General features: G+C 37.6%; 1 protein-coding gene across 20 annotated transcripts in view; it reads left to right on the top strand.

The window, feature by feature from the left end:
• Positions 1-25,329, top strand: part of CADM2 (cell adhesion molecule 2) — a 1,056,973-nt gene that overhangs the window by 546,718 nt on the left and 484,926 nt on the right. For 2 of the 20 annotated variants that reach the window (XM_065575434.1, XM_065575438.1), the window contains one exon: positions 5,156-5,199. The exons of the other annotated variants lie outside the window; for them this stretch is intronic. The gene's annotated coding sequence lies outside the window, so the exon portion shown is untranslated. The remainder of the gene's footprint in view (positions 1-5,155; positions 5,200-25,329) is intronic. 20 annotated transcript variants of the gene reach the window in all.

Raw genomic sequence — 25,329 nt, 5'->3', positions numbered from 1 at the left:
AATATCTATTTTACAAACAATACCAACATTTTCAAATATGGATATCTAAAATTAAGCTTCTTAATCAATATTTAGGCTGGACTTTCAAAATTGCTAAGCACTCTACAGTTCCTGTTTTCATTGGAGCTGTAGTTCTCAACATCTATGAAAATAAGGCCATTTGTTTAGGTCCCTAAATATGTATTTAGTAGCCTAACTTTAATTACCTGTGTTTGAAAATTTTGGCCATAATTTTCCTTTTGCTGGGTCTCTTAATGGTTAAATGCATAATGGTGGTTTCTGGAACCTTGCACAACATATTTCATCTAACACTTTTAGCTATTAGTATAGTTAGTCACCTTAAGTGATAAGCACATATTTGCACATTTCTATTCAGACGTCTATTTACAATAGGTGTGATATTTACAGATAATTTACATATCCTGTAAGCTAAAAATTGTGTGATATTTCCTGAGGATAGAAAAGTTTTGTGTGCTTTAAAATAATCTCTCAAAGATACTACCAAGTACATACTCATTTCCTCTATATATTTTTCAAGAAATGATGCATATTACATGGAAAATGACTCTTGGCTTTGCTAAATGAGAAATGAACAATTTATCTGATTCTAATAACCATCAGCCCTATGTTAGTGAGTCTCTGGGGTCCTAACTTTAGAGGGTAATTGGTTGAAAAGCAGATGGGGGTTGTTCCAAATGACTGGGCACTAAGCAGCAGGTGGACAATGCTGAATCAATGGTTTGCACTATTTGAGCGCTGTCTGAGCCAGTGGAATACGCTAATTTAGGCTGCACATTGCCACTATCAGTAGGTATTTGTCAGACTATATTTTAAGGAATAATAAGGGATACAATGTTAAAATAAAACAGATCAAAATATCAGAAAAAACATGTAATGTTGTGAACTTTATTTATTTCTTCAGGTGGGTTTTTTTTTTTTCATCCAAAAGTATCCACTTTATTTCAGGTTCTCACCTGAATATTTGCATATTTTCAGTGAACCTTCATTATAAAGAAGAAACAGTTGAGAGGAGCAAAATGATATCTTTTGATGGGCAAGTGCATGTGTTGAATGGAAATGTTGAGTATTTACAAGGGATTTTATTTACAGTTGTGCTTTTTTGCAAAAGTATCTACTTTGCCTTTATTTCAGGTATTTTGATTGTTATTGTGTGTAATATTGGCTCACTCGAACATAACTTCTGCTGAAATTTTAATAAAGCAGTTAAAGAGAACAGTGGATAAATCTACAAATTAATTGAATGGGTAGACTTGGATCTAGTGCTTCTTTAGCTGTCAGTTTCCTGTTTTTGTTCTGCTTAATTTAGCTGCTCTTTAGCTTGTAAACCTCAATGTCAACCCAAAGTCAAGCACAGAGAAAATTTATGTGACACAAACACGTCTGACCAGACCAGTGATATGAGCAAGTCTGACATCTATGCAATGTATACTACTGAGACTGGGCTGTGAAACACTGGCTCCTTGCTCTCAAACCTGGATCAGATGTAAAGTAATATAATAAAAGTGCATTATAATCCACAACTAAGGAGGAAACAGTTAAACTTGGACTATAATTTGATTGGATGATTATGAGCTTCAGTAGGGAGGCTGTTTGAGAGAGAAAGAGAAGCAGTTTAGAGCAACCTGTGATTTAAAGTGGTAGTGCTAAGCACTAGTAATTGAAAAAGAAAAAAAAAGGTGTGATTTTGGTTTTATTGCTGTTGAGCATTTGTTTTAATTATTTTTCCCCACCTGGATATTAGGATGAATATTTTTATCTGATTAACAGTATTAATGTATTTTACTCAGTGCCAAAGTATGTTGTTGAAGGTATGAAACATGAATGATTGAATTAGCACTGAAGTATATCCGATAAATGTATTTGGATAGTAGATCCATCTTAGACCTGTGTGTTCTACTCTGTGGGCTGCATCACAGTAGAACAAAGGAAAGTCATTTGAATTTGCCATGCAAAAGTGGTTGTCTGTATCGTTTTAGTATTAGGCACAGAAATATTCTAAGGAATAGCAGACAGAGATTCCCATAGATTGTCTAACTGACTTACTCATATTCTGGACACCCTGGTCCTGTCCATATAACAACTTACTTCTTACTATGAAGATTTTTAAAGGAAAAAAAAATGTTTAATATGTTCCTGTACATTTTGTAAACTGCTTTAAGGCATTTGACTTGATACCACATGACATTTTGATTAAAAAGATAGAAGATACAAAATTACCATGGCACACATTAAATGGATTAAAAACTGGCTAAAGGTCTTAAAATGTAATTGTAAATAAAGAATCATCATTGAGAGGGGGCCCCACAGGGATTGCTACTTAACATTTTTATCATAAGATCATTAATGATAAAGTTTGCAAATGAGACAAAGATTGAAGCAGTGGCAAATAATGAAGATGACAAGTCACTGATACAGAGTGATCTGCATTGACAGGTGATGGGACACAAGCAAGCAAAATGCATTTTAATGCAGCCAAATGTAAAGTCATGCATCTAGGAACAAAGAATGTGGGCCACACTATCATGGGAAGCAGTGACTCTGAAAAAGACTTGGAGCACGGTGGATAATCAGCTACATATGAGCTTCCAGTCTGACAGTTGCTAAAAAGGCTAATGTGATCCTTAGGGAATGAACAGGAGGGGTATATCGAATAGGAGTAGGGAGGTTATAATACCTCTGTTTTTGGCACTCGTGCAACCCTGCTGCAATAGTGCGTCCAGTTCTGGTGTCGACAACTCAAGAAGGATGTTGATAAATTGCAGAGGGCTCAGCAAAAAGCCACAAGAATGATTAAAGGATTAGAAAACATACCTTATAGTGATAGACTGAGGGAGCTCGATCCATTTAGTTTAACAAAGACAAGGTTAAGGGGTGACTTGATCAGTCTATAAGTACCTACATGGAGAACAGAAATTTGATAATGGGCTCTTCAATCTGGTAGACAAAGGCATAAAAAGATCCATTGCCTGGAAGTTGAAGCTAGACAAATTCAGACTAATGGTAAGGCATGCATTTTTCACAGTGAGGGTAATTAACCATTGGGACAACTTACCAAGGATTGTGGTGGATTCTCTATCACTTGGAATTTTTAAATCAAGATTGGAGGTTTTTCCAAAAGATGTGCTCTAGTTAAAACAGGAATTAATTCAGAGAAGCTCTATGGTCTGTGTTAGGTGGGAGGGCAGACTACTTAGTCACAATGATCCCTTCTGGCCTAATAATCTATGAATCCATTAACTATGTTAAAAACAAACAAAAAAACATAAAATCAAAAAGTCCAAACAGTGCAAAGCAGAAAGTCTCAGGCCTGGATGTGTGGAAGAGGTAGTAGAACGTTGTACAGAAACATGCAAATCACATCTCTATGGCAACTAGCTAGTATCCTGTTCAATTTGAAGATGTGAAAAACAGCAGTAAAGTTTCTGTGAGGTTTTCCACTTGTATGTTTATTTCTCTCCCTCACCCTATGTCTTGTGTTTTTAGACTGGGGTGGGCAAACTTTTTAGCCTGAGGGCCACATCTGGGTGGGGAAATTGCTGGCAGGGCCATAAATGTAGGGTTGGGGCAGTACACAGAGTTGAGGGGGGTGGTGCCTACATTGGCCTGTAGACTGCAGGGGGAAGTGCCTATAGGTGAGGGCAATGTACGGATCCCTCTGTCTCCCTCACCTCCTCCCCCAGGGGCTGCAGGGACATGGTGCCAGCCACTTCTGGGAGCAGTGCGGGGCCCATGGTGCCATGGGAGTGGCAATCCCGTGGGCCCAATCCAAAACCCTGATGGGCCGGATCCGGCCCACGGACCGTAGTTTGCCCTGGTTTAGACTATAAACTCTGTAGAGCAGTGGCTCTCTCTTCCTGTATGTTTATACAGTTCCTAGCACAATAAAACCATAATATTGATTGGTCCCTTTCAGCACTACCATAAAATAAATAGTAAATAACAATAACAACAGAGAGTTGGTCTCTTCCCACAACTACACAGACTGTGGTATGGTGTGATTTCTTGGTCTAGGAGTATGAGCCTCACTTTGGGCGGGAAAGGTCCAGCATCAAAATCCTGCACAAGCCATTGCAGAGACTGTGAAAATCATGGCATCTTTGAAGTCCTTCCCAGGTAGACACCAGCACAACATGTCTTGTTAGTGTACAAATATTATTCATACTTTAGATATGCCCTATTTGATCTTTCTCATAATGTAATGCAGACCACTGTAAAAAGTAGAATGCATCATAGAATCCTAGCTAAGATGCTCTGCACAAGCATGCTTACACACGGAGCATTTCTCAGGATTAAGGCTCAAGTTGTCCCAGGAGTCTATCTTCTGAAGAATATTTGAAATGGCTTTTAGAAAGGAAGTGTTGATGCTTTAGTGCAGTTGTTAAAGCAATTTCACTTGACGCAGTTTATACCATTAAAAATGATACACTGATTCCAGACATAGTTCTGATTTATGCTTTGCATGAACAGAGCTTGTATGCTAGTACTCATTCAGACATTATGTGAATTTCCAGCCACTCTGTATCAGTAACAACAAGGTATGGAATGTTTGTGTCATTGCTTGTTGGTTCCAGAGTTTGGAAATAATGTGGAAATGCAGCAGAACAAAAACATTTTTATAATATCACTATCAGGAACCAATCAGAACATAGAGAGAAGATTTGTGTGGGGTTTTATCTCTCTGAGGAACATGCGTGTGAATATTTATGGCATTGTTTAGAACGATCTCCAATGAAACAGATTTATATGCACAAGTATAGTAACTCAAAACATAATCCTTATTCAAGAGATAAGCACTGAATGCAAACGCGATCACATAAAAATATACATTTTTGTTCTTCCAGTTTAGCTTGGAAGCTTATAGCAATTTAAAAAAAATATTTTTCATTGGGTTAGTGCAGTAATATGCTCCATTCATAAAAAGATGTACATACGAATGACAATTCTAAAACTTTCGAATATAAGTTTGAAATCAATCATTGCTCAATGTTAATCTTTTTATCATACAAATATACCTAAAAGCTATATGGTATTCTGTGTACCTATTTTACCTTCTGCTTTAATTTGCAAGATTTGTGATTTCTTATAATTCTGTATTTAATTATGATACTAACAAGCTATTTTTCTCTGTTTTCAGGTAAGCAAATAACAGATTCTTCAGTATAATCAGACTACATCAAGGTAAACCAATTTCAGGTATATAAGTACGCAGGATGGTATTGTCATTATAAATGTGTATGTGGAGAGAGGGAAAACTGGGCTTGCCTGTATACAAACAATGATGAGTTAAGCAATAGAGTTTCAAAAGGAAAGATGCTAATGCCATTCAAATGTAGAAACCTAACAGAGAGAAGTTGTATGCTACAATGTTGTTAGCCTCTAGTAGCAGTATTTAAAACAATTTAAATGTTGGATTAATCTTGACTATTCATTTAATCTTGACTATTCATTCATGCCCCCACAGTAAGAGTGGAATAGGATGAAGGCAACAATATAGTCAATTTGAAAAATTAGGTATAAAAATTTGAAAATGGTGAAGTGTATAGGATAATGAGTATTGAATTGGATAATTAGTTAAAGGTAATGAAATGAAACATGAAAAATAAACAAAGGAGATGTTTAAGTATTAAAATACCAGTGAAACTAAAGTTATGGGAGGATTCTTGTTGTTGGCAGACAGCAGAGGATACCATGCTGCAGTTTGTAAACAATAGATTATGGCCAACGTTTTGCTGAAAAAACAAGAGCCATAGCATAGATTGTAATATATATCATACTGAAAACTAGAACCTCTGTTGTTAATACTAATCAAAAATGCTTGCTGAAAAGAACTGAATTCATTCACTTTTTCTGTTAGAAGACAAATTCTTCCCTGATTTAGTGCTGGATCAGGAAAAATTTAGTTTCTGTTCCTCCCTAAAGATTAATTGCCTAGCCTATGAATTTACCACTCATTACAGAGGATCTGAACAGAAAATAGCCAAAGGCGCTATAAATTCATTAAAGAAAAATAGCATTAATTACTTAAACAAACAAAAAAAGTACAGAAATACTAGTCTTTAGAAGTAAAGTTGTATTAAAACGTTTTATCATTCATTGTAAATAGTGCAGTGTGACCGAACAATGTGTCTTTTGGATCTCCCTTTCTCCCCCTAAAGAAACCTCTAAAGAACACTTTCCTTCTCTTTGCCTCTCTGGCACATATTGTTTCAAATTCTTTATATTTGGAAGTAAGCAGTTATAAAAAGAGACTGGAAAGTAAACAGTGTTGCATGAATTGATGAACAGAAGAATCTTGCTCTCCGTAGTTGTTCCTCAGAGTAAATACATCGATACAAGTCTTCAGTAGCTACAGGGTCTAAAAATTCCACAAATTTGTTCCTGAGTCCCTAGACACCACATTAAAGTGTTTTATTACAACAGTATTATTAAAGGATGTTACAAACTTTTGGTAAAACAGGTTTTTTTAATTGTTTGATGTTTTATGTATAAAATATTGAAGATATATAGGACTTGTTGAGTATTTTTTTAATATGGTTCTTTCCCCCCCCCTTGCTGGTGTTAGTCAGATATATTTTTGAAAAACTTGTCTTTTGTTGTGTTCAGAATGGACAGGCCTGGACAATGGAGCATATCTCTGAGCTCTAGTTGTGTAAATGTGTCTGAAACTTAAGTTAAAATCAATATACAGATTTTTTAAAAAAAAAATCATACTTAAGGGTTCAAAAATATTGATTTTTTTTCTCTTAGTAAAATAAAGCCATAGCATTTGTAAGACAACAAGAACATGTATAGAATGCTTATCTTTCCTGGTTGCTGCCTATCATCAAAATAAACACCTCTCCGAAAAGGAATGACATGTGAAGTAGTAGCCTAGAAAATGAAATCCAATGACATTTCCCAAAATCAAAATTATGGGATTTCGGGATACACAAAATCATCCATGTCAAATATCTCTACAATAAATACAATTAATTTCTTATAAAAAGGCAGAACACTAGGATAAATATTACTAAATAACTTATTTTAGGTTTATGTTGAAGTTTAAAGGGATTTCAAGATCCTAAACAAAGTAAAATTAATCTTAAGTTTTTTCAACTACAAAATTGTGCTCTGAATTTGCTTTCCTAGTCCCGGTGCATTTTGAATGTTAACCCCCTGCCAATGATATTAAATCAGTGTAAGACTGATGGTTATTTGATTTAGCAACATCTGTTGTTCTGTGATGTATTTCTAGCACATGTTCTTATTTTAAACATAATATGCCATTTATTTTAATCTCAAAGCATGTAACCTGTAACAGATGAATGCTAATACAATTGCAGTGCAAGTTGTGAAGCTGTGTGTGCGCGTATGTGCAAATGCATGTGCACAGTCAAATTAATGTCAGTAAATTGTACAGAACATAATTAACTTTAATAAGGATGGCAGTTGGAATGCTCTTTGAATCACTTACTCTACAAATAGACACACAGAATTCTTCCAGCTGTAGGCCATTGAATAACTTTTTTTTTCCAATTAGCCATCTTTTTTGTTCCCGGTGGATTCATGAAAACAACAACATACATTATCAGAGCCACAATATTGTTTCCTAAATTCGTCATGGTATCTTACACCTGTCACACTGTACAAAGAGTTGTAATGAGAAAAAATGTCCAGAGATGAAATCTACAACTAAATTGACTTTCCTTGCAAGTATTGCTATATGCTACCAAACAATCAAAACAAACATAATTGTAAGAGAATCAGTTTTTCACACTTTATATCGGTCATGTGAGGGGATATGAGATAAATATAAGCATGATAACATCCAGAATTTCAGAGGTCTGAGAAGAGTTGTACTTTTGGGTGATAAAATATTCAATTTACAAAGAACATCAGAAACAGAATATTTCTTGTTTTGCAATACAATACGTCTGAAATATGCACAGAATGTTTGTGCATCAGGCATCCTCTGTGTTGCTATGGTAATGTGACAATGTTATTCCATATTAATATGTGTATTGTTATTATTTATTTATTACATCCACGTTCATCTTGTAAGGATATTTCCACATACTTACTCATTTTGCAGGCAGATTGTGATTTATATTTTAAACCAATAAAGCTCTCTATAAAGTAATATTTCACTATTTATGTTTTAAAATAATTTCGAAAAAAACCCTAAATAGCTGGATGGATACCTTCAAAAGAATTTTCATAGGATTTCACATCCTGTTCATGATGTCTGCTATAGTTTAGTGTTTGTATTACTTAATCTCTGTACTCTTGGAGCTTCACATCTTCTCCACATATAGAAATAGCATGATAAGCAGTCTTTTTGCCCTTTCTGTTACACAAAGGTAAGTTTGATTCTTGTCTCCATATGTACGGTGGATGCAGGTATGGTTTCTTATGATAAGAACATAATGGATTGTCCTTCTTCCACCCCAGCCTCCCTATTCCAGAAAGAAGCAACGGGACAAAAGAATTGACTTTGCCCTGAAACAAAAATGCTTTCAATCTACACATGTAGTTAAGGGCTTTCTGACTCAGGGCTGAAATGAAGGGGACCCTACAATAAATGCTGAGGTTAGATAGTTAATAGCTCATTCATTCATTGTGCTCTGCCTGTCCTGTGCCATGAATGAGGAGTGTCTTCCACAGAAAACCTAATATGAAAGCATATAATAAGAGTGTACTGTAATGAATACTTATAAGGTCTTTAATGTGCTTCACTTTAAAATGTAACATACCTGTAATACAGTTGGTTGGTGTTTTTTTCCCCTTGAAATATTCATCATTTCAAGATTTAACATAAATAAAATGTGGGGAAGGGAGGGACAAACACTTTCAATATCCTGTCCAAGCAGTAAGTACAACTAAATGAATGTTAGGTCATTTATGGCCCTTTTTCATATCTTCAATACTTAGTGTCTGGAGTCAATAAATAATTACACCTATCATGTTATGGGTATATACCAGGTCACACACACCCACACACCCCTATATACCAGGTCACTAACTTAAGGAAATAAAAGGAAAAAAAATACTTGCCAGCACTCCTGTGTGTCACACCTTTATTGTATGTATGCAAAATGGCATTTCTTGTTATCAAATTCCAATTAAGTTAGACCTGGTTATTTAGTATGAAAATCCTGCAAGATTGAAATTGAACCCAGTTAATAATATAGAGCTGAATTGTGGCCTGGCTAATGCAGCAAGGTCTAGGCTAGTGCCCAGAGTCTAGGGGATAAAGGGCACAGTCCTTGTTTCCCTGAATTGGCTGCCCACATCATGGATGGCAGCATGGGACTGGAAACAGGAGAGTTGAGCCTCTATTCTGACCCCTATCCCCGGACACAGGTGATTAGGTAAAGGTAGATCAGGGTGTTAAATGACTAGAGGCAATGTGTCAGGTGGTGTAGCTGCACTAGCATGTCAGGTTGCGTATGCTCTGCCGTGAATAGACTCAGCATAGTTTACTCCCTGGAGTGGTATAGGAATGACTCACCATTTCCTTCCTGTGCTGCTTCAAAGAGCAACACCACAATGCACTGCCCCTTATTCAGAGTAGATCTTTATCTCATGATCTAGTATATAATAATTGAATATTAACATATTATTCTCAGACTATGAAGTTTTAATACTAAAAAAAAAGTTAAATCAAATCTATTTTCTGTCGTTATCAAATTATTCAGTAGAATAGCCAACAAAATTAGGCCCCTAATGACATGATGATAATTAAGCAAAAATGTATTCCTTTGCAGATCATGAAATATAAGTAAAAAAGACCAGTAGAAAACTAAATCAAAATTGTTTTATATCAATCAAATACCAATGTAATTAGACCAGATTATTCAACAAGAAATCTTACAAAATTAAGCTACTATTGATGCATTTGTAAGTAGATGCAAATGTTACTTTCTAGATTGCAGGGTTTCAAACTAAAAAGCAAATTTTAATGAAATTGAGTCAAGTAACGGATACTTAGTTGAGTCACTCTGCTGTTCATCAGCACATTTTTTCCTTGATTTGACTATTCAAAAATTCTACTGCTTCTGCTTAGTCATAAAAAAATATACTTTGTTTAATATTTCTGGTTAAGTAAAGTTTAAGAGGGAAACACACAGTTATAGCCAGTAATGAAAGAGGTGCTGGGGCTCAAGCAATTTGTTTTACATTCATAATTGATGCAGCAAGCCCAGAGGTACCTGGGCTATGAACTGCCAAGCATAGAGGTCCTGGAGCTCAACCCTGGCAAGCCCTGGCACAAATTAAGCACTGGTTATAGCAGTATTTCTCAAACTGGGGTCGCCGCTTGTGTAGGGAAGCCCCTGGCAGGCCGGGCCGGTTTGTTGACCTTCCCCGTCCGCAAGTCTGGCTGATCGCGGTTCCCACTGGCCGTGGTTCACTGCTCCAGGCCAATGGGAGCTGCTGGAAGCAGCGCGGGCCAAGGGACTTACTGGCCGCTGCTTCCAGCAGCTCCCATTGGCCTGGAGCAGCGAACCACGGCCAGTGGGAGCCGCGATCGGCCGAACCTGCAGAAGTGGCAGGTAAACAAACTGGCCCACCCTGCCAGGGGCTTTCCCTACACAAGCGGCGACCCCAGTTTGAGAAACACTGTACTAAGACTATTATGACAACTAACTTAGAAAACATACCTATCTATTGTTATCTTGTCTTTCCACCACCCTACACCCATTTGCCTGTTTACTCAGGTCTTGATTCCAGAAAGCACATAAGCACTTTCATAATTTTAATCATGTGCTTATGCCCATGGTCATTAAAGGGACTTAAACACATGCCAAAACCTAAGCATGTGCTTGAGTGCTATACTTAATTGAGATGCTTTCCTGAATTTTGGTACCCTGTGGTATATTTTCTAAACCCTGGATTATGAACTCTTTGGGGCAAAATATCTCAGTGCTGTGTGTTTTCACAATGACTAGCACAGTGGGGCTCTAATCCTTGTTTGGGGGTTTTAGGTGCTACTGTAATAGGAACAATTAATAATAATAATTAATAATAATAACATTCATTTATGGACTTAGGAAACTCAGGTATCCTAGCATTTTTTGCTATGGAAAGATTTTATAAAACCTGGGCTTTTCTTCCCCACAAAGGATCAGTGAATTATCCATTATAAGAGACCCTACCAACAACTCTTCCTTAGTTTGCAATGGACTGTATTCTTCTTCTATGATTAAACTGTTTTAAATATACACAGAGAGCTATTTCTCATTTTTTAACATTAAAGCTAATATAAAAATAAATTTAAATAATAGTGATCAAATCTGTCACCTATTGGCAGATTTGCTAATAAAATGGACTCCGAGAAAACCTTTGGCAATCCTGTAATAGTAGATGGTTGGGGAAAATCAGATTTCTTAGCAGGATGCATGGCTTTTTAATTATAATTATTTTTTATTTGCAATGGTTTCTGTCAGAAAGCGGGATAAGATATCCTCCTTTTGTCATATCCCCCACTTTTAAAGAGTCACTGGGATGGTAACTGCTACAAATTTCTCCTTTATTATATGCTTCGTCTCTCTCTGGAGAAAAGATAAAGAAGGCACACATACAGACAGACACACAAATGCACTTCAGAACACAATTTAGTCCTTCTCTAGCTTAAAAATACTGGAGACTTAAAAGAAAAAATACAGCAACTACATTGAAAAGAGAAAAAGAAAATATTTAAGGAAGACTAAACTGCTGACACCACTGCTTCTCAAATTTCTCTACAGCAAAAGGGGCAAAAATATTCTGTCTTGCCTGGCAGGGCACCTTGCCATGAGCAAACTTTGATGACCCAGGCACTGAGCTGTAGGGCAGCATTGGCAAAGAGAACCAGATCTTCCAAATAAATAATGTTAAGTTTTTGGTTTGCATTTAATCACTGTCTCATTGTCCCCATCCCTTGCTTCTCCATGGAAACCCTTGAGATGAGTCAACTGCCTTCTGTTTCCCGATGGAATTTTCATACCAGTTATTGGTTTTTCTCTGTGTATGTGTTTTTACCATTCTTGAGATTCAAGAGAGACTGAATCACCAGCATTCATGAGTCAGCATGCATGGTTTCATATTCACTTTGGCTTTAAGTATAGATTGGCATATATCTTTTGCTAATAAAGTATTATCTATGTAATTACTGTGGGGTACAGACATGTACAAGGAATAGCCTACATATAATAAGGCAATAAATAAATGGAAGAGGCATTTGTGTATGAAAACACAATGTAGCATATTGGGCCATATGCACATACTCAAAAGAGCTTGCAGGTTACCTTACAGCGTTGGTTACCAATTGACTTGAAATTAAAAACACTCAGTGTTTGCTTTCTTTTGGGTTCCAGCATGCAGTGTTTTGTGCAAATGTTTTTAATGTCAGCAAAAAGTGTCATTGAAATTGGGCACAAAATATTTTGGTACTATCTGGATGACTGCGAAAATTTGAAGAAAACTTTCTGTAGTGTGCTTCAGGTTTCCACGAGGTCAACAGCAGCTGTTTTGACTGTTCTTCAAATGAAGTGATTGCATTTTTTGGGCAAAACATCTTTTACTTTTCCAATATTTGGGTTTCTAGACAATATATAGTTATTTATATAGCCTCAGAATGGTTTTACTATTATTGATGTTCCTGCAAATTAATTTGATTCTCCCAGATTAAGAATCTCTAAGACGCACTTGAACTGTGCTATACAAGGCACAGATAGATCTGTGAGGTCTACACTCTCGTAAGATACTGACCTGTCACCTGCACAATTCTCTCATTTCATTCTACAGACTAGGAACTGATTTATTTTCCTCTTATTTCAGATTTTAGATAAACCCCACTATATTATTGTTAGTAGTAGTAGTCATAGTAGTGGTAAGAGTATAAGATTTTCAAGGTGAGGGCCATCCTGAGAGAAACCAGAGCTTTCTACTGTTGTGAAATTCAAGGCATTCTTCACATAGCCTCCATTTCAGCAGAGCATCCCAATTCAAGAAATCACTTAAGCACAAACTGAAGTCTTATTGAAGTCTAAGACCTTGAAGAAAGTGGGAATCCAAGTGTGTATTTAAAACTAAATGCAGGCTTAAGTAGTTCTCCGATTAGGGATAAATTTAGGCACAGACTCAAGAGCTTTCCTGAATCAGAGCCTAAATCCTGGGATAGGGAGTCGAACTGTGGCTGCTGCTATCCTACATTTCAATCCACATATAATGTTTATGGCCAAGTTATAAACTTCTGTGAATAATGGTTATATAGTCGCTAGCATGTTAGTGTGTGCCATTGTAACATGAGTTTACCCTTAATGTGACTCTGCATCCTCATTTCACATGTCCTATTTTAGAAACTGCTGACAAATATAAATTCTGCTTTTATTTCTGAGGACCTCACTGTTTGTGCCTGGTTTCAACAGCTGTCTGCCTAACACAACCTTAGCTTTATCATCCTCTGTCATTTTAGTTCTGCTGTAATTTGTGTTGGTAATATTTGGTATAACATTGTCTCAGATTTGCTTTTGTGTGTGTGTGTGTGTGTGTTTGTAATAAGAAGACATGAATATACACACAATTTAAGAAAAAAACATTTACAATGTTACGTACAACATTGTGTGATTTTTTTTGTTTCATTTTACCCCCAAAATGGGAATTATTTGGCCAGTGCATTTCACATAATTTCAAAGAAACAAAATTTTGATTATTTTGCAAAATTTCAGGAGTCTGAAAGCTATTCTGAGTAAAGTATGCAGTTAAAAAAATCCTTTGAAATGTTGAAAAAGTTGGAGGAGGCCCAAAAGTTAAGCACATGTCTGGGGTTCAGAAGAGACTTATTTCTACCACTGACTGGTCTTTAACAGTATTTTGAATACATTCTGACCCCTTTTTGACCCAATTAGCAAATCAAAGTTTGGAGTCTTTTAGGTTGTTCCAGTTGGGAGTAAAGATTGATGCTAGATTTGATGTAATCTTGTTTATTTACAAGGAACGTACTTCTTTGAATGCAGGAGGAACCAAAAATAGTATAACTACTTTGCTTACATCCCCAAGCCTCTTTAGCCAGCACCAGACCCAGAAGCCCTCTCCCTAGCTTCTTCCAGGATCATATACCATGCTTGTTCAGGCTGTCTGTGTCTGCGCTCCAGTTTGTCTTTTCGACACATATGGGCATATACACATAATACACAGTGGAACCCTCTGCCCACCTGGTCCTAGTTTTGGGCAGATTCCATTAAGCCTTGTTTTAGGTGGGGACCCTTAACTGACTCTTATAGCTATCTTCAATGAAGGGCCTATTAGACCCATCAGTTTTTTAGGTTTAACCTAACCCCTAACAAGGTTTAACCCAGCTCATAACAATATATACTGCTTTACAAAAGTTTATTTAATAGATAAATTGCCATTGTCTCCATTTTATTAGCTAGAGAAACTGGGACTCAGAGAATCAGAGGAATTGGGCTTTGATTTACAGAAAGGCTGTTTTAGATGCATTTGAAAGATATTTTTAAAGTATTTTTTTTCTGACGTCATCTATGCATTTGAACTCATGATACAAAGGAAACCTAGATGTCACTTAGGAAAAACAGGGGAAAATGTCTGAATTAATGTGTTAAAAAACCCTCTATACCAGAGGTTCTCAAACTGTGGTCTGTGGACCACCAGTGGTCCGCAAGCTCCATTCAGGTGGTCCGCAGATAGTTCCCTCCAAGGTGCGCGCCTGGGTGGCCACGCAAAAGAGAATGAAGGGCCACTCTCCTAATTAGTGGAGCCATGCAGGCCTGGTTCCACTAATTAGGTGCCTGGACCCTGGAGAAGCCGCACAGGTGAGGTGAGGTGGTGGCCTTGGAGGGAATAGGGTGTAAGTGGGAGGAGGCAGTGGGGTGAGAAGAGGGCGTGGGAGGAATTTGGGACAGGCAAGGCTGCGGCAGCCAGAGAAAGAAATGACTTTCCCCAGCTCCAGAGCTGTGGCTGCCGGGGAGAGACCCCCCTCCTTCCCAGCCCCAGCTCAGGAGCTGCTGCGATGTGGGAGAGAGGGAGAGACCCCCTCCTTCCCAGCCCCAGCTCAGAGGCTGTTGTGGCAGGGGAGAGGGCACATCCGTTGCATTAGAAAGGTAAGAGTACTGATATTAAAATATGAGTTGTGTGCTTTTATCTGTACAACAAAACAAGCTAATTATCATTAACTTTTTTTATATAGCGCTTTTATCCAAAGTGCTTTACAATAGCTAGCTAACGGTACAAACAGCATTTGAAAAGATCAAGTGGTCCGCCGAGACCCTCAGCAATTTTCAAGTGGTCCATGAAAAACAAAGTTTGAGAACCCCTGCACTATACAATTATAAAAAGCTTGTGTTACTAGGAAAAAGTCATAAGCAAATACTTGATCCTGATTCTTTTCTTCTTTTCCTAGCCTTAGTCTCATTTGTATGCGTCTGGCTCTTCGAGCCCTTCTTCTCCTTTCCAGTCTGTCTTGAAGCAGTTCCTCCAAAACTCTATATCTAATCAAATCCTTTTGTATGACGTCCATCCATCTACTTTTTGGTCTTCCAACCTTTCTTCTTGTGACATAGCAAGGGTACAATCCACACTAATGAGTAGTTGTCTCGCCCTTGCCCTCTAACTTTGGGTGCCCTTTGCAATGCTTTGCTGCTGTAGCCTTCAGTCTGGACTACTCACAAACGGGCTCCAGCATCCAAGTCCCAGCCATGTCTGTGCATGTGCTGCAGCCAGCCAGCCACACCTTGGCTCTTACCAGCTTTGGTTATACTGCAGGGTGACCCCAAAACACTCCCTGTCTTGGATTTCCCCCCAGAAATATGTCTTATATTGCCCAGCCCTCTCCTAGACACTATAAATTCATATAAAGTCCATATTTCTTTAACAGAAATAATATGCACACACCTTGTTAGCCCAAATAGAGTTTCACAGACACTTCAATTTAAACACACTGGATTAGATAAAACAGTAAAAGAAGTTTAGTAACTGCAAAGTGAGATTTTAAGTGTGTATAAGTAATGAGACATAAAAGTCAGAAAAGGTTACAAGAAAAATAAAGATAAAACACAACTGGTACCTAACTTAACAAAATATGTTAAATTGAAAGCAAGGTTTTCTCACCACATGCTCTCAGCAGTCTTACTAGTCAAACTTCTGAGGTCAGGACCCATTCTCCAGTTCAGTTTCTGCTTTCTTTTCCCTTCTGGTGCAGTGAATCAATGTTGACCAGCAGATTATGAGTTTTCAGATGATGCCTCACAAGTCATACTTTATACAATTATTACAACTGTGTGTAGGGGGTGGACACTGGGTACATTCTGTCACACTTGCACCCACTTCTAAGATTAAGACCCTGTTTTCTATATAGTCTTCTGATCTTCTTGTCACATGGCCAAACCAATTAAGCCTGGATTCCCTCGGCTTTTTTATAATTGGTACCAGCTTCACACTTTCCCTCACTTGTTTGTTGTAAATATTGTCTATTCTTGTAACTCTAAGCATCCATCTTAACATTTGCATTCCCACTGTATTCATGATCTGTTCCTGTCTCTTTCTCAGTTCCCAGCAATCAGAGCCATTCAAAAGTACAGGCCTAATTATCTTCTTGTAGATCTTACTTTTCAATTTGATATGCATTGTCCTATGGCAAATTGCTCTGCTCACTTCTCTCCATTCAGTCCATGCCTTTCCTGTTCTGCTTATAAGTTCATCGCTGAGTTCACCATTATCATGTACTGTTGAACTTATATCTTTGGTAATAGCTGGGCTTCCAGACTTACAGTCTCATAATCTTTCTGCAAGGTGTAATCGACTAAATGTACAGACTATATACTCTGTTCTATTGATGTTGATTTTCATGCCGTTTCTTTCAAGTATGCATCTTCATCTCTAAATTTTCTTCCATTTCTTCTTTGCTTTCCCCCCTGGAGCACTATATCTGCAAAAAGCATGCACCAGGGTACCACTCTCTGGATATTTTCTGTAAGTGCATCGAGCACCAATGTGAACAAAAAGGGGCTTAGTGCTGACCCTTAATGTACTCCAACTCTTACTAGAAACTGTTCGGAATACTTGAACCTGAGTAATGAGATAAATATTGTATAGGCCCTCATTTAGGATCACCTCCATGTTGTATACCCATCTCTGAGTAACATGGCAATCCCAAACTTATGTTAGTGTAAAACCTTTATTTCACTACACACTTTAGCATAATTTTTTCTTTCTTATGTGTGTTTCTTTGCATATGTATACATGGAATACAAGTAATAATAACAACAAGTGATCTGTGAACCAAAAACACCATTGGCACAGAAAACGGCAACAAAAAGGATTAGGGATATGGAACAGCTTCCATATGATGAGAGATTAATAAGATTGGGACTTTTCAGCTCAGAAAAGAGATGACTAAGGGGGGAATATGGTAGAGGTCTATAAAATCATGACTGGTGTGGAGAAAGTAAATAAGAAAGTGTTTGTTATTTACTCCTTCTCATAATACAAGAACTAGAGATCACCAAATGAAATTAATAAGCAGCAGGTTTAAAACAAACAAAAGGAAATATTTCTTCACGCAATGCACAGTCAACCTGTGGAACTCTTTGCCAGAGGATGATATGAAGGCCAAGACTATAACAGGGTTCAAAAAAGAACCAGATAAATTCATGGAGAATAGGTCCATCAGTGGCTATTAGCAAGGAAGGGCAGGGATGGTGTCCCTAGCCTCTGTTTGCCAGAAGTTGGGACTGAGCAATGGGGGATGAATCACTTGATGATTACCTGATCTGTTTATTCCCTCTAAAGCACCTGGCATTGGTTACTATCAAAGACAGGATACTAGGCTAGATGGATCTTTGGTCTCATCCAGTATGGCCATTCTTATTTCAATGTAGCATGCATCTAATCCATTTAATATCCATTTTGGCAAAGTATTTCACTTTCAGATATAACAGTAGGAGGAACAGGCGACGAATACAGTGAAGTTCTAAAGGCAAAATGTACTGCAAAAAACAGAATATGTATTTTATTAACAATTATTATTAATTTTCTAAATCATATGAACTATAATCTGCCAGCATAGATATTGTCCTGGGGATCCTGCATGAAACACTGAAAAGCTTTTGTGAGAGGAATGCTCAATTAATTAGTACATTTAATTAAAGGACAGTGTTACCTTTACAAGACTTGCTAATTCAGTTTAATTAATATGGTTTACTATTATTGTTTTATCTGATTTATATATTAGCAAGTATTCCTAGCAAGGTCGTTGCCAATATCTTCATACAAATCAGAAATAATGATGCAATAGGCCAGACTCTCAGCTGGAATAAATTGGAATAGCTCCATTAATGGCAATAGTTTACACCAGCTGAGGATCTGGCCTAGTAGCTCTAATGTAGTAATGAAGACACTTCCTTAGTCACAATGCTGGACATATAGAAAGTGTGTAATGTGGTAAAGTTATGCATTTAAAATGATGTTGCGTATAATGAACTCTAGAACTCTGGGTCAATACAAAATTAAAGCTTCTTCTCTTTCTACCCTTGAAAATGTTGTGTGCACGGGTTACTCTGATGATGTTCCTTGTGTAATTGTGTAATTTATTTTATAAACTGTTAGTGAGATGATTATGTAAGCTGGGACCATATCATTACATCTATATGAACTTATATGCAATTGTAATGTTCTCTGGTCAGGCAAATTGCAGATGCTGCTAAAATAATCTCCATAGAAAGGTACTGTATTTAGAATGTGTAACTTATTAAAATCGGAAGATGGCAAGTTAAGATTTATGTTTTACAAGAAAATCAGTTTGAAATTCTTGGAAAAAAATAAAGATTTTAAATAATTTCTGTTTATACGTACGCAGGAATCCCAGGTTAATGTGACTCTCCTTTCAGTAGGCAGTGGCAAAGTACAGAAGACAGAAAGGATACACATTATATCTTTTGACAGAAATACAAAGATAAACCCCAAAGCCAAGAGGGAGGGAACAGTATATTAGACAAACATTGAAGTTCTCGATAAACAATAATATGCATTATTTTTCTATTTAAATAAATAATTAAACTTTGGATAAGACCATAAACATTTCCATATATCTTATTTAATGTACATGTTTGAATATTGCTGCTACTTTATTATGTCCAAGCTCCCAGTGCAGTCATTTTTACCTTCTTCAAAAGAAGTTTTGACTTAGTAAGGATGACTGGATTCGGCCAATAATGCTTAGCACAGTGAATTATCTGACTGTTGCTTATACACAGGTCAGCAGAGTGTCACCGGGGTTTTCTGATTTGTTTATGGAGTTGCTGCAGCTGTTTACAATTGTGACCTAGGAAACGCATTTCCATTTCTGGCAACATGAGAGAAGTCAACTGCCCATGATGCACTTGGAGTGTTCAGCACAGTGCACCTGCTAGATGAGGTAGTGGAGTTGTGTAATTTTAGCAAAGAAATTTTATTCTAAATAATTTATATTTTCTCTCTTTTTCACGTGATAGATAAGTTCATGTACTGTGTGTGCTGGAACCTCCAAAATAGCCAGTTGCCATTGATGAGTCTGGACCTGATCCCGAGACCATTGTCACAATAGGAATTTTTCCATTGACTTTAGTGCCATTTTGATTAGTTTCTCTGTCATGCTCAGTCCCACAGTTGGACCACAGGAGGTGGCATTATGTAAAACGATGGACACTCTCCTCCATACGCTCCCCTCTGAAATCTGTTTGCAAATCTACGAAGAACAACTCATTGGTATAATTAAAGACCTTGCCTTTTCAAAATATGCAGCCCTTATCAGTCAATTAATTTATTTCTAGTTTAAGCTGCCATTGGGTGCTTAGTTAGGATAGGCGCAAACTTGAGGTGAATAACGATACTGCTTCATGAGTGACCACAATTTAGCTAGACACTTCAATGGTTGGACAAATCATGACACTTTTCAATTGTAAATTTAGCATGATTATTCATTAAAATAAAGGGAGCCCTGTAGAGAATAAATCCAATAAATTGAATGAATGTGGTTAGTTTTTTCTCTGTTCCAATTAGTTTCTGCAGCAATCTAGAGTAGGCAGTGTTTTAGATGAGTCTGGTGTGTGTGGGGGGGGTGTGTGTGTGCACATGCATGCACACAGCTGCATGTTTATGCATTTGGGGATTGGTTTAGGAAGGTTTTTATTCCTCTTTCCCAGTGAGGCTTCTTCATCTGAAAAAAGTTATGGAGCTTGAGCTGTTCCAAGCCAACTAGTGGTTTCCATTAATTAATGGAAAGCTCTAGTGGTTTGGTTTCTTTTGTTTTGTTTTTTGAGAGAGAGGAGGTTATAGTGTTCCTCACAATAGAGAATAGATAGCTGTATAAAACAAAGAGGGAATTCTTTTCTAGGATGCTGGACACATAGACTCTGTAGCTCCTCTTGGTCCTCTCACTTGCAGACTGAAGAAAAGGGTCTGTAATGTGCAGTGTTACCACAGACAGTCTGCCTGAATCCTACAGTACAGGAGGGTTAAATGTTTCCCAGGGTTCGCTAGAGGAATGAGAGGAAAGATACTAACAAAGGAGACTGAGTGAATCTAAGGTAATGTACATTACTGCAGGATTTTACTCAAAGGGGTATTTTCAATTAAAGTACCTCTATTAATAGTATAATAGAGTTGTAGCTTCTGTCCCTGCTGTGTAGCTACCTCTATCTCTCCTGCCCTTGCTCCTTATATTCTCTCTTCCTTTTTTCAAGTGTTATCTTCCCAAGGATTAGTAGAGAGATATCTAAGAACTACTTATCTTTTTACAGGAATTAAGTTTATGATAAAAATAGTTTTTGCTCTAGGAAGTGAGTAAGAAACATTGAATCTCAGAAGGGAAAGAAGAACTTGAAGTCTTTGGGGACTTCTCATGTTAGTAAGCACGAAACCCAGTTGTAAGGGTCCGTAGGATCAAAATGGAAATGGTGGTGAAGGAGAAGAAGAGAAGGCAAGCAGTGGAGTTCATTGGTGGTGGTGTTCTGGGGGTTGGGTGAAATCTCATTGAAGTTGTTGGGTATAAAAGGGGCTCTTCAGTAAGGATAAATGTAAAAAACAAGTAAGCTCATTTATGGAATAGGTAGCTGAAACAATAGGAGTCACCACCCAAAACACAGGCCACAGGCAAGGTTGGAATAGGAGTTGAGTCATGCAGTCCAAAGGTTTTTCCCTGCGGTCTGAATGCAAATGCAGTGGGCTGGGTATTGTTCAAGGGAGCAGTGTGTGTGTGAGAAAGAAGCAGCAGAAAAAACACAGAAGCACAAAGAGCAGGTAGCCTGATAGCCAGTCAGAGAAGCACCTGTAGTGTCACTCTGAGAAAACTCTGAGAGAAAGCGCAGTTTGGTAGCAAAGAAACTGCCTTTTGCTGTTTGATTCCCACTATGTTCAAGGATACAGAACTGTATGAATATGCTTTGTAAAGAAACAGGGTTGCATCAAGAAAATACCTGACTCCACCATCAATTTCTCCTCCTAATGGAAACAACCTGCAAGACTCTTAATATTGGCTAACTGCTATGGGGTAACAGTGTGAAGATGGGTGATTATTTCTGTTCATTCTCAAACACATCAGAAATTAATATTTAAAATATTTATTGTTTTAACACCATTTTAAACATTGTATCACTAATATAACTGAGAAGTGTTATTTGTATGAGTATTTTAGCAAACACAGAGAGAGTAGTTATAGTTGTGTATACATGTACAGTATCTAAAAAATAATACCTTTAATGTATGTTGAAAATTGTTCCAATCACAGGATCAAATCTGTCCTAGAAGGCCTGTCAGCCTACTGACTTAAATACAAATTGTATCCAAGGGCAGAATTTGTCCCTTTGAATTTTTAAAAATTAAGTAGACCAATTTATTTACTTACTTACTTATTTGTTAAGCACTGATAACATACTCAGTGCTGAACAAGACAAATCCAACCCCTCAGGAACTTACACTCTAAAGAATTACAAATCATTTGACAGGATGGGTTGTCTTTATTAAAGGCATAACTGTGGCACACACCCAGGGAAAAGAGTAAAGGACATCAAGGTGCCCCTGTACTTCTCCCATATGAAGGCTATCCTGTCAGAGCTTGTTCAGTAGGATGCTACTCCTAATGCAGCGGTTCCCAAACTTGGTTCGCGGCTCGTTCAGGGTAACCTCCCAGTGGCCGTGGTTCACCATTCCCGAACAATGGGAGCTGCGGGAAGCAGTGGCCTGGCCTGCGCCGCTTCCCATAGCTTCCATTGGCCAGGAACGGTGAACCACGGCCACTGGGAGCTGTGAGCGGCCGTACCTGTGGACGCTCAGGTAAACAAAGCGTCTCACGGCCTACCAGGGGCTTATCCTGAACAAGCTGTGAACCAAGTTTGGGAACCCCTTTCCTAATGCTTTATGCAGTGTTGTTGTAGCTGTATTGGTCCCAGAATTTACTGTCTCAACATTTACTCCTACTGCTTCACAGGTGCACAGGCAGGATAGGGAGTGGGCAGAACTTTGAGTCACCCCTCTATTCTACCCCACAAACACGTTGGCGAGCACAGCTGAGCTGGTAGAGAGGAGGAAAATAATTTGTGCTAAGTATAGAGCTGGTATAACTTACTCCCTCTGCTGGAGGCAGGAGGAAACAGGGACCACCTTGAGAGTCACATTAGTCTCTGGTCCTCTGGGATAATTGAACACTGTGCTTCCCCTTACTCAAGGATTTGTGGTAAAGCCATTCTTTCTCTCTAGCTATTTATTAAGGTGTCTAACTGATGAAATTTGAATGGTAACATTTCATGTACTTCACATGGTTAAAAGTTCATTGCACAACTTCTTTTCCTTTCTGATATACAGTGTTTGCAATTTTATATTATACACATATATAAAACAAACGTGTCATGGAAATCTTGTGCAAAATTAAACCCATATATTTGCCAGCATGGTTCAACCTAGCTGACTAAAATCACCATATTTACGCAGATATACACCATATGCTAGTGTTTTTATTTTTCATCTTTATGATACATCTTAGAAAAGTGCTGACAATAAGAAGTTCATAAATTAAAGACCATCCCGTGGTATTTGTGGACAGCAGGATCAGTTAGTTACGATCTATAGTAGCTGAAGTGTTTTTGTTATTCTGCATATTGAGGTTAAGCAAATAGATTTGTAATTAACAACTAACCAAAGCTGCTTATGCTGTATCATCAAGTTGTTGCATTCACTGATAAGGTTGTTAGATAGGAATTAGGCCTGTAGCCTTGACACCTAATGTTTGGTTGTAAGTGCTACCATACTTTTTAATGCTGCATGTTCTCTGTTTTAATTTTATTCTAACCAATTGTCATTGATTCATTAAACTATTTGCTACCTCTTTGTTCTTCTTATGTAGTTTGGTGGCATGGAACCCCTGTATCTTCACTAAAGCTGTGATTCTGCAAAGGGGCATGTGGGAAAATCCTTGCACCTCCATAGTCCCATGGACCTTAGTGGGACTCCACAAAAGTGCAGGGATTTGCCTGTGGATCCCGTCATAAGGTTTCCTCCTAGAATATAGCTTGGGGATCCTATGTGCATTTTCTTTCACTAGACAGACAGATGAGTGACTGCTTTTGAAGCTGAAGTACAAATGGCTCTATAGGTCTCCTACGAAATGTTACAGCATGGTGCATTACATGCTGTGATCCACAGAGGGGTAAACACATCACTTCATCAACAAAGTGCAATATAAATCATCCAGGATTTTAGGGTATTAAAAAAAATCTACACTGCATATATATTACAAAATGTAAGACATGCAGTTCACGATGCCCTCTGTAATTTGGAGTTCATTTTATATTTACAGACTCGATTGCACTTTATATGCAAATGACTCATTATACTTTAGAAAAGTGATATGTTAATTTGATTAATTTCTTACCTCATTTAAATCTTATGAAATGTCACCTGCCATTCAATCTATACACCAGTTATAACAAAACAACTAACATTACAAAGAGGTGAAGCATGAAATTTCTCCTAATCATAAGGCAGATATGACTGTCTCAGTTTATACTCACAGACATTGCTGAGTGTGCTGAAAATCTGGACTTATGTATACATACATACATATAATATCTTTTCATTGAAATTCAGTAGAATAAAATCTTTGGTTTTAAATGGGTTTCAAGATGTTTCTTTCTGTGTCACAAAAAATATTCCCTTAGAGAGAGTGCTATAATTTTGGGGTGAGATTGTTTCTGGGGTTTTTTTAAGACAGAAGAAAAATATAAATAAAACAATGTTTTGCAAGTTTCTTTTCTGGAAATTGTTTTCTCTGAGACATTTTCTTTTCCCCTTTCAAGGAGATAGGTTCTTTTCAGGTGCTACGCAGGGCCATGAGGAATAATGTTGATGTTATCTATAAGTCAATGGGCCTATCAATCTGGTAGCATGCCAGTTTCCCCTTTTCCAAAAAGGCTTTCTCTGCTCTCTCTCTCTGTCATTAGTGGCAATAATTCCTTGTTTATGTGATAGAAAAAGTTATTATCTTTGTTCTAGTGGTAAAGAATCACAGGGTTACTTTCTTCTTTCACTAAGGAACTTGAAAAACAAGTGTTATCCCTAAATAATACACTTTGTATTTCTGCTTTACTGTAGAGCTTCTGCCTAAAATCTACCCCAGCCCCACTCTATATACTCCTGCTACAGATTTTAAAAAGTGATTTATATCTCCTCACTTTTGTTGTAAACTAAGAGTCACATCATACCCTCTACTTCTGTGAATGGAAGGTAATGAGGGTTAAGAAAATCCTGACTGTATTCTACAGCTGGGCACAGTACCATATCCACTATATTTTTCTTTCTTTCACCTGATCCCACAGAAACTTCTTTATGAGGTTTGGGATCCATGAATGGATTTGGGGATCGCCAAGGAGATGACAGAGTCCCTTTTTGTCATGCCCATCTCAGCATTTACTCACCCTTCTTTTTCCTTTGTGCTGTGGAATGCCTCTTAAGAGGGGATTCTGGGTATACCAGCCAGTGTAGGAGACCTGTTCACATGGCATTTTCAACAGATATACAGATAAGAGCTATCTATCTATCTAAGGTATTTATGTGACCCCCATCACTATAATGTCTGAGCATCTCACAATGCCCTTGTGAGGTAGGGAAGTGCTATTATCCCAATTGCACAGATGGGAAACTGAGGAACATAGACACTAAGTGCCTTGCCCAAGGCCACGCACAAGTCTGTGGCAGAAAAGGAAATTGAAACTTGCTCTCTCAAATCCTAGATTAGCACCCTAACCACTGAACTATAATTCCTCTCTAATGAACTAATGAGAGGGAGACATGTATGAGCATCCA

The sequence above is a fragment of the Chrysemys picta genome, chromosome 1 (genome assembly GCF_011386835.1).
Source record: "Chrysemys picta bellii isolate R12L10 chromosome 1, ASM1138683v2, whole genome shotgun sequence".
Classification (NCBI taxonomy): domain Eukaryota; kingdom Metazoa; phylum Chordata; order Testudines; family Emydidae; genus Chrysemys; species Chrysemys picta.
Note: the sequence above shows the minus strand (reverse complement) of the source record. Positions and strands in the feature narration are given on the sequence as shown.